The sequence below is a fragment of the Pteropus medius genome, unplaced genomic scaffold (genome assembly GCF_902729225.1).
Source record: "Pteropus medius unplaced genomic scaffold, Ma_sr-lr_union100, whole genome shotgun sequence".
Classification (NCBI taxonomy): Eukaryota; Metazoa; Chordata; class Mammalia; order Chiroptera; family Pteropodidae; genus Pteropus; species Pteropus medius.
In genome coordinates, this window is record NW_024354501.1 from 1,545,357 (window position 1) to 1,557,924 (window position 12,568).

The following is a 12,568-nucleotide window of genomic DNA, read 5'->3' on the forward strand; positions in this document are numbered from 1 at the left end:
CTGAGAAGCTATCCCTCCTCACGGGCCCCCTGGGACTCCCCCCCGACAGGCCGCCCCTGGGGTCTCCAGTCCCCGGGCACCCCCCACCCTGCCACATGGCTCCCCTGCCCCTGCCCCAGTCCCCTTCCAGTGGGGGAGTGACCCCAAGCCGGTCTCTGGGGACTTGGCGCTGCCAGCCCCTCCCCTTCCTCCCAGGGCCGGGGCTCCCCCTGGAGAGGCAGGTGCAGGCGGCGCCCGAGATCCCAGAGGCTGGGCTGCCTCCCGCCTCTGCTTTTGCGAGAACAGCCCCGGCACCCCGGAAGCCCCGCTTCACCCCCCCACCCCCGCCATGCTGTCGGCCTGGAGTCTGGGGGGGGGAAGAGGGAGGGAGGGGACCGCTCTCCAGGGGCTTCGGGGTCTGTCACTCCGTGATCACGGGCAGGAGGACGGCCACTTCCTGCTCCCTGTGGCTTTGACAGTCCCCTCCCCCAGTGTCGCTGGAGGGACACCCACAGCTTCTCCCCGTGACGCTCAGGCCCGGGGGAGGGGGGCGGGGTGCCCCACTAGAGGCTGGGGACCGTCCTGTGGGCCCCCTGGAGCGGCCACCACTCGTTCATAGGTGGCTCCAGCTGGGGACCTCGCGGCCCCCCTCCCCCTCCTTCTCAGAGCCGGAAGGTTCTGGGTCCTCCTCCGAGTTCTCCCTCGGGACCCTGAGCGTGTCACTGAGTTTTGGCCTCGGCCTGCAAAGCGCACGCTTCCTGCCGGTGGCACGGAGGGGACCACGGGGGGACCTGGGTGCCGCGGTCGGACCCCACTCCATGGCCGGGCCCTCCCGGGAAGAGCCTGCCTGGGCCACTTGGGGAGCCTGGCCCAGCCCCGCCCCCTCCCGTGACTGAGGCTGGGGTGGGAACGGGGGTTCAGCTCAGGAGCCCACAACCGCAGCCAGTTTCGGTTCTGCTGGTGTTGGCGGAGCACGGGCCCTGTGCCAGCACGCTCGGCCCTGGGAGGGCGCAGGACGGAGGGGCAGAGGCAACAAGGCGGGTCCCCACGGTTCGCAGAGCCCGGTGGGGACAGCGAGAGAGCGTGGCCGGCCGCAGGGGCAGGCGGGGCAGGGGTTCCGGAAGGTGGCAGCAGCTTGGTGGCGGCATTTGAGGACAGGATTGCTGTGGCCTGCAGGGCGCATGAATCTGGCCCTTCTCTAGGTCCCTGCAAGGGACACAGAGAAGCCCGGAGGCCCAGGATGCCGGTCAGACCGGGAGGGGCGGTCGCCTGCGGGCAGCGGTACATCTCAGGTCCTCGTGCACCCTGGGCGACCGATGCTGGTTCCTGTAGCCCGTGCTGTGACGTGAAACATTCGCCCGTCCCCTGAGCAGGGTCTTCATGCTCAGGCCAGATTTCCTGGAGTAAAAGAAATCCCGCAAAAAACATCTATGCAGAATTTAGGTCTTTTGCGAAAAAAAAACCAATTCTAGCTGGCTTTACACAGAAAGGGGAACTCAGAGCGGGAAGAGCTAGGCCGGCTTCTCCAGGAACAGGGAGCAGCGGTGAGTGGACCCGAGTGGGGAACCCGAGCCCCCCACATTTACAGCTCTGCTAAGCAGGCCGGCGTCTCCCGGGGCCCGGCCGCCCCGCCTCGGGCCAGGCGCTCCTCCCTGGACCGTCCAGTGTGGCTGGCCTGGCTGGGGACACAGCCCTGCTGGACACGCTCCCCACACCGCCGGCCGCCCGCCCCGCCAGCCCGTCCCCTTCCGGAAGCCCCCTCGCCCGGTCCCCTCCCCGAGCCGCACAGGCCAGTCGGGGGGCCCGTGGAAACAGGACGCACGGTGTCCTGGCTCCGCTCTGTCCCTGTCCTTTGAGAGAAGGGCTCTCTCGGTACCGTCCCCAAGGACTGCGTGAGGTGCCGTGCCGTGCGGGGGAGAGGCCTCTCCTCGGATGGAACGTGTTTTCCCACAGAGGGCTGGAGTGACCCGAGCACATGATGACGCAGGGGCCGGGTGTGTGACCAGACGAGCTGCTAACACGTTTATCACGTCCCGCAGTTTCCAACGCTCAGGAATCCGAGGGACGTGCCTGGTGGCTTGGCTGAGCGGTTAAGATGGTGGCCAGGGCTGAAGCCGTCGAAGGCTTGACCGGAGCTGGGGGTCGAGTTTACCACGTGGGTGCTGGCTGGAGGCCTCAGTTCCTGCCATGTTCGCCTTCCCATAGGGCCGAGAGAGTCCTCACGACACGGCGGCTGGCTGTCTCCAGAGCAAGTGACCCAAGAGGGACTGAGGAGGAAGCCACAGCGCCTTACGTGACCTCGTCTCCAGAGTCACAGTCACTCGGCATCAGGTCACTGAGCACAGCTCGGACAGGCTCTGCAGTGGACATATACTCCAGTGTGTCCCGCGTGGGGCCGGGAGCCAAGGGCGCGGCCGGGGGTGGCCGCTGGGCCCTGAGCCATCGCCGACAAGCTTTGCGGTTTGGGGCAAGTCCGCCGTTTCCCGGGCTTCGGCCCCTCTCTCCGGTTTGGACAAGTTGACATCGTCATCCGATGAAGGGCCGGTGGCTTTGGAGTCGATCCCCGCCCCCACGCTCTCTCTGAGCCTCGGTTTCCCCATCTGTCCCGCTGCCCGTCCCCGAGCGTGGCGGTGACATGGACTGAGGCAGGCCTGGAGGCGTCTGCTCGCTGGAGAAGCCGAGGGTGCACGGGGGGCTCCGCAGCCTCGAGCTCTGCCACCCGCAGGAAGCGACACCCTCCTCCCTTCACCCCAGCTGGGTTTTCTACATGACCCAGGTTTTGGGGACCTGCGGGAGGTGTTCGGCTCCTCCTGCAATGGAAACGTCACCTCACACTAAAGGCAGGAGCCCCCGTCACCACGGTCCCCCCGTGCTTGGTGTTATGTTATGAGGGCACATGGCCCGCTCCAGCCCCGGTGGCTTGGGGACACTGTGGGAGCCGCCCTTCAGAGAGCACACAGAGACCGGAGAGCCACGTTAGGGGGACCGCTCAGCACAGGACTGGATGTTCCAGGCCGGCGAGGAAGCGTCTGTGGCGTCACGCGAAGTCTGAAAAGCTCGCTCCTAACACACCAGCTGGCGATCGATGCGTGAGCCAGCCCCCCGGGCCCTGCCGTCCTTCCTGGGGGGGGCTGACGTTCAGTGGCAGGCAGCTGTGCCGGGGGCTGGCTCGGGTCCCGCCTCTCCGCCGCCAGCTCTGCGCCTGACACGTTCCTGGAGCACGGCGTGTGGTCGTTGCCGCTGGGGACCAGAGCCGCGTGCACGCAGCCCCCCGCCAGGCTGTGCGGTGGCGCTCACGCCTCCACGGGGGACGCCCCTGAGGCCGGGGCCCTCTCCGACCTGCCGGGCCCTGGTCTTCCCTTCTCATGGGGAGCGCTGGGCGCCCAGCCAGGCGCCCCGAGGTCCGCGTGCCCCTCCCCAGCGCAGGCGGCACGGCACACTGGCTGTGCCGGGGGAGAGACCCGGACAGGCTGGGAGCTGGCCCTGTGCCGTCGGCTCCCACACAGAATGGACAGGAGAGCCCATCTCAGCTTCCCACGGAGCCCGGCAGATGCTGTCAGTGGCACGGGCCAACCTCTGCCCCGAGGGAGCCGTGAGAGGTTGGGACTGTCCCCTCTGGCATCGGGCCACAGGCCGGGCGGGTGGCCCCTGTCCTGGGTGTGGGGCGGAGCCGAGGGCTGGAGAGTCGCACCTTCGTGCAGGGGGCGGGACAACACGGCGGGACGAGGTGGTGCTGAGCACACCACGTCCCGGGAAGGCGGGGCAGCGACCGCCAGTGACTGGCGCCTGCCCGTGGGCGCATCCTCCACGCTCTGCTCTGCCAGCCGTGCCAAGTCGCTCCTGCGCACGGCTGGGCTCGCGGTGAGAGCTGAGGGCGGGGAGGGGTGGCTGGAATCCGGGCACAGAGTGGGCGGCCAGCCAGTCGGGGCCGGCGACGGCAGCAGCACCTGCCAGCCCGTAGCCGCGCGGGCCGTGCGCGCGGCTCCCGTCCAAGCACGCGGGCTTCCCGGGGGCTTCCCGGGCCGGCATCCGCGGCCATGCTTCCTCGTCCACCCACGGAAGGCTCTTTCTGCTGAGTCACCTAGTGCTCGGCGTTGCCTGCCACCAGGCTCTAGTTACTGGTCTGGTGCCCAGGAGGGGAGGTGGCACTTGTCCCCAAGGAGGACACCGGCATGGTCTTCAAGCCACCTGCCTCCTGTGCAGAGCCTCTGCGCCATGGATGAGGGCACTATCTGCGACGAGTGGGAGCAGAACCTAAGGACACCTCGGAGGGCCCCAGGGGATTCGGGGGGGGGCTCAAGGCTCCAGTCTGGATGTCTGCACCCCAAGTGCCAGCAGCACCCCAGCCCTTCCCTAGCCAGACCCTGGTTTTGCTGGCCGGCTCAGGAAAGAGGATTTACACACCAAGTAGCCGCCGATCCTGCCCGGTGGGCACCAGCGGGGGCGAGCGTGTGCCCGGGAGCCGGGCCGAGGGCCAGGAATGTCGGCCGGATAGGATAGTTTTGCTGACAGGAGGGACCTCAGCCGTAACACAGGGTTTAGCAGCCTGGCACGTACCCGAGGACGGTCCTTCTAGAATGCTCTTGGACTCACATTAAAAAAAAAAAAGCAATGGCCCAGTTTTTAAAGAGAGAGCGATACCAGAACCGGCCAGGCGGTCGGTCGAGGAAGAACCGAAAGGCTGAGGGGAGCCCCAGCGAGCGCTGGTCCGCGGGTGACAGAGGGGCCGGCGTCCGGCTGCCCTTCGGAGAGCCGGAGGTCACCTGCCGAGGTGACGGGAATTTGCTGGCGGGGGGTACACGAGCATCGCCGTCCTCAGCAGGCCGGGGCCGATGGCAGGCGACGCCGTCACCAAGGGGCCCCCGGGAGCAGAGGGGTGTGACAGCCAGGACGAGCGAGGACCAGAGACAGCACCCACCACGGCACCTGCTTCTTGGAGGCGGCTGTGATTACCGTAATTATCATAACGGGCTGCAAGTCAAAGCGAGCGGGGAGAGGGGGCAGGTGCGCTGATTTTCAGAGACGCCGGGAACGGAGACGGCCATCGGAACGGGGAGCTCCTAGGGGCGGAGCGGATGGGTGACCATCTGGGTACCGCTCAGGATATATCACCGACAGGGTCAAGAACGGTCTCGGTCAGATACTCGCCCGCTGACGATGGTTGGACAACATCTCTGCGATGGAATATTATTCAGCCGTGAACGGGAACGACACGCCGACACATGCTACGACGCGGATGAACCCCGAACACGCCCCGTGAGGCGACAGACGCCAGCCACAGAAGTCACGTGCTGTACGATCCCATCTGTATGGAACGCCCAGCGTTGTGGACAACACAAGTGGGACCCACGGGGGTGGCGATGGGTGGCGGGGCCCCACCGCTGAGACGGACGGCATTTCTTCTGGAAAAAGATGGAGGGAGGGAGGGAGGAGCCCAGGCCTGGTTCACGGACGGATCAGCGCGGGACAGCGGAGACCAAGCACGGACGCAGCTGCAGCTCGGCCCCAGGCAGGCTGGCCGCGACCGTCACCAGCGAGTGACCGAGAGGCAGAGTGTCCCGTGTGCGCTGGGCTTCCGCCGTGTCTGTCCAGAGAGGTGGCTGAGGGTGGACCCACCGGGGTGGAGAAGCTCTAAGTGACCAAGGGGACAGGTGCAGCCGGCCAGCACGTGGCCACCTCCTCGGCCCTCGGCCCCAAGAGCCGGTGCAGTGACGGACGGGCGGCGGAGGGAGCTCGCCCCCATTTTAAACGGGACCGTGTATCTTACTTGATGCTTTTTGACCCCGATACCACTTTCGCCAAAATAATCCTCGTCCGCGCTGAAACGGTGACACCCTTTCCGGGAACCTGGGTGCGCCGCGTGTTCGTGTCCGACCTTTCCCTCTCGGTGGCCCCATAGCTCCCTGTTTGCGAAGTCTCTCGTGAAAAACGTACGGCCGTATTTTTTATTTATTGTATTTATTTTTTCAAAAATGTCAAGAGTTATTTGAGCCAAACTGAAGATGTTTGCCAGGAGCAAGATTTCAAATGGTCCCTATAGCTATATTTTAAAAACTAGTTTGATAATCTTTGTCTTTTAACTGGAACGTCTAGCCATATATAGATGGTCTATAATGCAAACGCAAACCGCCGCTATATTTGGGTGTTAATCTAGCATCTAATTTCACGGTTTCTTTGTCTCCCCATCTCTTCTCCCTTCTTTAAGGATGCTTCCCCCCCCCACCCCCGCACACCCTACTCTAACCCTAGAAATTACACCATGAATTCCTAATATTTAAAAATCTGAAGCCAATCCCTTTAGCTCCCGCCCGGGCACAATGAGAGTCTCCGAGGGCTGGGACTCCGTGTGACGGCGTCGACGTACACGTTTCCTGCCTGGGACTTTGCTTCTGGTTTCCTTATCCCCCCTCCCCGGATGCTGCGACTCTGCCTCTGCCATCGGCCGTGGTCCTCGTCGACCGTCGCGTGCACCGTCCCGTTCTTCACCCCTCCCTCCGCCTCAGGCTTTCGCCCGAGGTCCCGTTCCTGCCCCCGAAACGCACCCTTCAGAACCCCCTTCAGAGCGAGCCAGCTGGAGATACGCTCACTGTCTTTGTTTCGCTCTCATTCTTGAAGATCTTTTTCCTGGGTAGAAAATATGACTTTAGGCAGTTTTCCTATGGAATCCTTTTTCCAAAGTAAATCTTACATAGTAGTCCAATAAGTAAGGCTCAAAAAAAGATAGATAGATAGATAGATAGATAGATAGATAGATAGATGGATAGATGATAGATGGATAGATAAGTAGATTGGACAAAAAAAGTGGACAAGTGGGGTAAGTGGACGGATTTGGGCAAAAAAAGTGACGGGACGGGTAAGGACTGACGGGATGGGCGGGGTGGGGCGGTGTGACGGGTGATGGGTGGACGGCAGGCGGGGGCGGACCTGACGACGGACGGACGGACGGGCGGGGTGATGGACGGCGATGACGACCCGGACGGATAAATGACGGGCGGCAAGTGACGGGCAAGTGGACAAGCGGGCGGGCAAGGCCCTGACGGGCAAGTGATCTGACGGGCAAGTGACCTGACGGACGCGGACCGACGGATTGACGGGCAAAGGCGGATGGACGGATGGGGCAGTCAGGACGGGCGGGTGGGGTGACGGTGGGTGGATGGGTGGGTGGTGGGTGGGTGGACGGATGATGGGTAAGTGGACGGATAAGTGGGTGGACGGATATTTTGATGGGGGTGGACGGATTACTTGATGGGTAGATGACAGGTATGGGGATGGATGGATGATGGATGGATGATGGCAGGGTGGATGCACAGATGACGGATGGATGATTTGAGGGTGGGGTGGACGGATAGATGGATGGATGGGCTGATGGGTGATGGATGGACGAAGGATGGGTGGATGCATAGATGATAGATAGATGGATGGATGAATGGCTATCTCTCCTGGTCGAAGCAGGGGTGTGGGGTCCAGAACTCCCTTTTCTCAACCACCCGTCAGCCTCGAGTCCCTCCCAGAAATGGCACGGAGCCCCAGGACAAAGTCTGCAAATCATTAGTCTAAAAACTCGCAAAGCAGCGTGCACTCACCACTTCCTGGACCGTAAGGGAATCCGAAAGCAGCGCTGGCCGCGTCCGCCCTGGCCCGTTCAGGAGCAGTCCCCGAGTCTGAGGCGGGACCCTCTGGCTCCAAGGGGCCGGTGGTGCCGTGAGGCATGAGCGAGGCCACGGCGCCTGTGCACAGACGTGCGGGCTGCACACTGCTCAGCGGCTCCTGGTAGAAGGTGTGTGGATGCCGCTGCCCTGGCTGATGCCCGGGTTGGATTACGTCCCCTTTTTGTAATCCACATACAAATTCTGCGCAGGCCAGCGGTGGCCCTGTGGCACATCGTCGCAGCCGCTGTACCTGACTTTCTGTGCTCAGTACTCCCACGCGCCGGGTCTTTGTGACTCCGCAGTCGTCACTGTGATTCTGACCCAGACGGGGGCGCTCTGGTTGGGGGACCGACTGTTTAGATCTAGTAGGGAATCTCCCCACAAAAAGTAGGTGAATTGGTGTGCCCCGTGTGCGTGCGTGTGCACGTGCACACACGCGTGCGGAGGAAATCGCACTCCTCGGAGCGTGATTCTAGGAACTGGGCCGCAGCGCCAGGCCCCGAGCCGGCCAGCAGGCGCTGTCCCCAGTGTACCCCAGTCCAGGCTCCTGCCCGGCCTCGCGTCCGCGTGGCCCTCGCTGCTGGCTGCAACCGGCCTCGCCTCTCCCTCCGGCCCGCCGTCCGCTGCCCCAGAGGCGGAGGCCGGCACGCAGACCAGCCAGCGACAGCACCGAAGCCAGCGCCGGGCAGCGGGCGGCCGGCGGGCCGTGGGGACGGGAGAACACACATGGTTTGGGGGCGTCGCAGATACAGTACCGGTTATTTTTAGCAAATTGTTCTAACTTAGTGAAAACCTGAAAGATAGTGTTGATAATCATCTTTATTTTAGTGCTGCAGACGGCGCTGCTATAATTAGACGCCTGTTTCTGGGTGATTCTGCTGTGCCTCTAAGGAGACACCTTGCCTGGTGCAGCAAGACATCGCCCAAGGTCACCTTCATCTTTCGGTTTGGGGCTCCGTCTTTCAATCTCTCTCCCCTTAGGCATTAGCAACGTTTGAGAGAAAAAAATCAACTCCCATGCCCCTCGGGCTAATATTAGCCTGAACATAAGTAAGGGGTCCGGGTGCTCATTTGTTCTCCAACCCTGGTGACAACCAGGAATTATCCCCTGCTGCCTGCCTTCCTCCCCGGAGGGCCTTCCGGGCGCCCGGCCAAGCCGGCTCGCTGCTGTCACACTGCACCCGGCACTTTCTTTCAGATCAGTGGTTTTTATTCGTAGTGGCATGTTTACCTGTGAGACGCCTGGAATAATGTCTGTCCCCTCTCCAGGACCGTATGCTCCACAGAGAAGCGACCGGGGCCCTTCTGTTCACGGCCCTGTCTCCAGTGCCTAGGACAGGGACATTAACGCAAGCAAAGGCTACCGGGGAGGCCGCCACCAGAGGTGAGCGTGTGGGGAACCCACGGCCTCCAGGTCTCTTTGCTCCCCCACTCGGGGTGCGCTGCGGTGGCCGTGCCTTTGGCAAGTCTCGGGCCTGTCTCCATGCTCTTCCGTTTTCCCATCTGACAGACGATGAACGGAACGTGCCAACCCACTTTCGGGTCATGATGGTGGAACAGGAAAACGCTGCGCTCACCTCCTCCCACGACCACGTGAAAATGACGGTGAAATCGTAGAGCAGTCCACCTGACGAACCGTCCGAAGTCTGGCTGAACAGAAGTCCCGTAACTAAGAATAGAAAGAAGAAGCCACCTCGAGACTGATAGGAGGGCAGAGACGCGAAGGGACTGGCCCCACACCAGCGTGTGACGGTTGAGCATCTGGAGGGCAGTCTCGGCTGTGGAGGCCCCCCCATGAGGAGCGAAGGGTCCCAGGCCCACACCAGGCTCCCCAGTTTGGAGCACCAGTGACAGGAAGATGGGCCCCCATAACATGACTGAAAACCAGCGGGCATTTCATTCGTCCAGGTGAGATGGGGGGACGGCAAATCAGGAGGTGTCAGAAACACACGGGGAGAGACTGGGTTGTGTGGCTTCAGGGCAAGGGCTGGAGGGACAGTCACCACTTTTCCTACGTTGAGATTTCTTCTTCCCAGCAACCTGTGTGAACAGGCGCCAACTTGCTGGTGCCGAGCCTGCCCCCACGCGCCCAAACCTGAACTTTCTTTGGCCTGGTGAGCTCCGCTCACCCTGCTCTATGCTCCTGGGGCCCCGCCCTGCCCAGTGGCACTGCCAGAAGTTTCTGAGAGGTCGGCAGCCAGCCCCGGCCTGCACTACAGTCTTTCCTGAACAACCTTCGAAGGTCCATGGGCCCCAGGTGGGCGATGGCTGGCCTCGGTGTGCTCTGCACCTTTTGCTGAGTGGCCCCGGGCTCAGCACTGGTGCCCAGTCAGAATCTGCGTTAACCTGGTGAACACCACTCGGCCCACCCTGATGATTCCCTGAGACTCGGCCTCACCCAACTCACATACTGCCCAAAGCTTTTACAGTGGCCGAGTCTTACGGGCAGCAAGTGGATGATGTCAGGCCTCAGGGTGCCCTGGGCCTTTTGCTGAGCTGCCCCAGGCCCAGTGCTGGTGGCAGCCAGTCTCGGTTCACGGCGTGGCCTCTCCCACGCGCCTCCAGGTCCAGCACAGGCAGCGACCAATCACGGATCACTCTGTAGCTCTTCCCAGGTGGCCCCAGGTCAGTCACAGGCAGCAGCCGACCTTGGCCTGCACCTGAGCCCCTCCCAAGAGGTTCCAGAACCAACGCATCCGGTGGCTGGCTTCAGACCACAACAGAACACCACCCGATTAGCCTCACAAGTGGCACACCCAAAGCGCGGTCTCGGCAGGCACACGAGCCTCCTGGGGCAAACCCCACTCTGTGAAGTCAGCCCCTACGCAGCAGCTCATAGCCTGTGGGCGCGGCCGGTCCTCACAGCCAGTCAGCCTGAGAGTCGATCCCGCCCACGGATGTGTGAGCAGCAATCAAGGCTCAGCTACAGCAGGGGGGGCACACGCAACCCACACGAGGGACATTCCCCGAGCACTGCGCTCAGGTGATCAGGGAGACTGTGCCACTAGGCCTCATGGAACACCTCCTACACAAAGCCACCCAGCTAACACCGAGCGACATAGCTCTACCCAATGCATAGAAACAAACCCAGGGAGGCAGCGAAAACGAGGAGATTAAGACACATGTTCCAAACAAACAAACAAACAAACAAACAAACAAACAACACAGGAGAAAACTCCAGAAAAGGAACGCGACGAAATGGAGGCGAGCAACCACATGCAGCGTTCAAACGCTGGTCGTAAGGACGGCCAGTGATCTCAGTGACACCGTCAGCGCAGAGACAGGAAGCGTGAACGAGGACAGAGAAGCCACAAGAGAGAGCCCCTCGAAAACCAACAGCACAGTCGTCGAAAGGAAGGACGCCTTAGGAGGACTCGCCAGGTGAGCCGAAGCGGAGGATCGAATCAGCCATTTGGAGGAGGAGGTGGCGGGACACATCCAATCTGGGGACGGTTTCAGAACTCGTGCTCCATGGGGACACCGCCCGCCCCTCCGCGGGCGCACGGCTGGCGCTCGGCTCATATTACTTCTTTGACATTTTCTTCTGCCTTGTCTTCCCTTCTCTCGCCTTTTGGACCTTCGGCGGGTGGACACGGGCCCTCCGGACGGACCTGTGACCTGTTCACCTCTTCCTGTCAAGGTCTTTGACTTTTTCTAGCGATTTCCTTGACTCCGCCTTCTGCCGCATCGGTTAGAAATCGCCTGTCTTGCGCGTCGGCGAGCCCTTCCTCGCAGAAGGCTGAGCTCGTGTCTCGGATGCGACGTCCTCGGTCACCTCCCCGGGGACATCGGTGACAGGAGCTTCATTCTGAGCGTCTCTTCTGCCTCTTTCTCTCTCGACCCTTTTCCGGCTGCTGTTTGTCTGGCTCCAGGCCGGCGGCTTCGCTCCCGTGCTCAGGGGTCCTTGGCAATCTGCCCGGAGCCAGGGGGTGGCACTGAAGGGCTCTTCGAAGATGACTTTGGGGGAGGGGGCTTCAGACCAGTGGGCGAAGCGGACTGCTTTGTTAGGTGACCCCCGCACGTCGGCGGATTCAGGTCCCCTCTCCAGGGACATGGTGCCGCCCACTTCCTGGGAGCAGAGTGGGGAGGGGCCCTGGCGGGGTCTCCCAGTTAATGTGAAGTGTTTTTCTCAGACCCCCACCCTTCGTCATCCAGAACACCCCTGCCCCTCCGTCTGCTGCCCCTGAGGTCCCTGAGCCCAGAGCCACCCTTCTTGAATTTCACCAAAGAACGAGCCTCCTGGCTGGTCCGGGGGTCACAGTGGAGGGAACCTGGGTGCCGCTGGCTTCCGAGACGGAGTTGGGATCCAGCCCTCTGTTCTCACCGGCCCCGGCGGACTTCACCCCGCTTCCTCCCACATCCTCCCACTTCCTGCAGGGCCGGCGGCTTCGGGGCCCCGCCAAGTCCACGTGCCTGATTCCTGGCAGCCCTGCCCCCACCCCCGCAGGGCCCCGGGTCCCGGCGAGTTCCCCTCTCCCTGCCCCAGCGAGCTTCTCTCGAGTCTCAGTCTCACCGGGAAAGTGGGCACGGCAGGGGCTACAAGGCAGATGTGAGCTCGAGGTGGTGCCATCTTTTCCGTGATGGGACCTGTCGGGCAGGCCCTCAGGTTGTCCCACACGGGCCCCGGGACCGCAGGCAGGCCCGAGGGCGACGCGCCATGCGCGCGCTGGGTGTCCAGGGCCAGGGGCGGCCAGTCCCTTCTTCGTACTCCCAGCCGAGCTGCCACCGCCACCGAGGGACCTACGCACAGCTGTCCCCCCACCTCCCAGGGCTTTGCTCAGCCCCTCCCTCCGCGCCCAGGGACACAAACGTGCACACGTGCAAAAAGCGGTTCTCATCAGACGAGACGCGGCTGAGGCCCGTGCTCAGGGCAAACAGCAAATGACAATTTGAGAGCGGGACGAGCAGGTCCCTGCCATCTGCCGCCCGCACTTCCGCTC